Raw genomic sequence first — 2,663 nt, forward strand, 5'->3', positions numbered from 1 at the left:
ACCTGTGTTATTTAGGATCGAATATGATTTTATCAGTCGTACAGGGGATTTTCAAATGTTTAGATCTCGTTACGCGGTGTGTGTTGTACTAAGACGCTGTTGTTTCTGTTAATCGTACGAAGATTATCTATTTTGATGTAAGTACATTTTATTATAATATTTACATGTCCGGTTCTTCGATATATACATAGTACTATAAACTATATTAAAATTAATTATTGAATAAAATTCGTTGGTGTGATATTTTTTTTACATAAAGTCAATTAAATTGGAGTATTTATATTATATGGATTGTTTCGTTTTAGCTAACTTCGAACTTATTTAAAATAAAAAATAAAAATAAAATTCAGATCTGTATAATAAAAATAAATAAACGAATACTGAGTATTATATTTTTTTTTCATATAGTACACAGTATTCTATATTATTTATATTTTAATAAGATTTTAAATGTATGTGTAATTGAACTTTTTTTTAAATGTATGTGCAATTATGCTAATAAATATGCTTTTTTTTCCTTATACACCGGAATCCCGGTGCTAGCACCGGGATCCCGGGATCGAAATTTCCCACCACCGCAATCCCGGTGCTGACGAAACCTTCCGGGATTGGAAGCACTAATACATATATTCTGAGATGGGCAACCTTTTTACAAGCTTTTTATTATTAACTCCACTCTGCTATTTTAATTTAATCAATGAAGTGATATTCACTGTAGTCAAAAGATTTTTTTTTGCAGACTAAATTTTTAACAAGAAGCTGAAGTTGTTCTATTGATATGTATAATTTGTAGAAACCTATACACGGAAAAAAATATTTTCAGATATTGAAAACTCAAATTTGCAATGCATTTTTCTGTGAAATTTAAAGCGTAAGATTTAATAAAATGATTATATATGTATGTAATATAAATCATTTAATTATAAATTGTTCCTCATAGCTGATTAAGTCTAAGTAAATGGATTGCTCTATTATGTTTCGCACGGGTGATAAATTAGATTCGAAATATTTACGACCGGAAAGAATAAGATAAATACCCACTTCCTATATGCAGAGTGAAAGTTCTAGACAAAGCTTTGGTCAGTATTGAGAGCAACTTTCTAAGACCGAATTATTAACGTTTAGGCGACTTCCTGACATCCTGTGCGTCTACCTATCTATCTATCTGTAGAGAGGGAAATAATTGAGAGGTAGATATGAATGCGAGAGCGAGTCGCGCGTATAATAATCGTAGCGGATTGGGCGAGTGCGACAAGGACGGCACGTGAATAATTGGCTTTTGGACCACCCTGGTAGATCGGAACCAGCGGGAGTGTTAAACAGACCTCCGAGAAGAATATGAGGTAAAAATGAAACAAACGACGTATCATTTGTACATCACTGGTTCCATTTTACCGATGGTTATTTTTAGTATCTACATATGTATGTATGTATATACCTCGCATTCGATGGGTCGTATCTCATAAAATAATAGTATTACAATATTGTAAATCAACAATACAAATTCACATATGTATGTATATGCTATTTTTATCTTAATGTTCCTTGGTGGTTTGATGATTCAATCATTGAGGTACGAAATCTATAATGCAGAATAAAGTCCTCAGTATAGTTTTTTTTGTAAATGCTAATTTCAAGCATTAATTATTAGGCATGTTGTAACAGTGACTACAATATTATATTATCTCAATTTCGATTGTGTTTTATTATTGTATCATTCTTGGCTTAAGCAACATGAGCTTCCGTGTTTTGTATAGAGGTTTTGGGTTTCGCGCTTCACTGCGCGTTCAAGTCAAGTAAAAAAATAAAAAAAAACGTAATTCATGAACACATAATTTATTGTCGAAACAAATAATATTATAATAATACACTATAGATACCTCAAAATGTGGGACATAAAAATAACATTATTACGATCAACATTCTATAATGTACATATAAAAAAATTATTACAATACAATAAATTATACATGTGCACAATGGTAAGGTACGCCGATTTTATATAATATATAATCTAAATAATATATTTATATATATATAAAAGTATATAATAATAAATCTTACGTATGTACACTATCATCAGACCGATTATATAAAAATAATAATAAAGAAATTTGATTTTTCGTTGCATACGTTTTGATTTGGCACATAGCTCGAAAATGTAAAAGTAGAATAGAAATTGTACCATTAAATTATAAAATATTAATTATATTTACAAATGCGGTCGTGTCAACTACACACTATTGGAAATGTAATTCTTTAACTTGCGATTTTAAATTAAAAAAGAACAGATTCGGGAATTGTGAATAGATATAGATTTCTTTGGCTTAATGAAATTGATACGTTTTGTAGATACAACTAATATACATACATTTTCGTGCATATTAGAGTAAAATATATTATAATTGATTTTATAATTGTAAAAATAAGTTAAAGAACACAGCATTCATACAAGGACACACGCACACAATAATAAATTATTATCGCTCTAAAATATTACAATCTATTTGAACTTTATCGGTACAGATAAAATCGGTCATAAGGAATTTTCTAAGTGTGGGCTAAATCGAACCCCATTCAAGTTTAAATTTAACTACAGTTTAATAATCTCACTTTGGTACACTGTGGTTAAATATAGTATAGGTTTATATTATTTTTTTTTT

The sequence above is a fragment of the Arctopsyche grandis genome, chromosome 12, assembly GCF_051622035.1.
Source record: "Arctopsyche grandis isolate Sample6627 chromosome 12, ASM5162203v2, whole genome shotgun sequence".
NCBI classification, from domain to species: domain Eukaryota; kingdom Metazoa; phylum Arthropoda; class Insecta; order Trichoptera; family Hydropsychidae; genus Arctopsyche; species Arctopsyche grandis.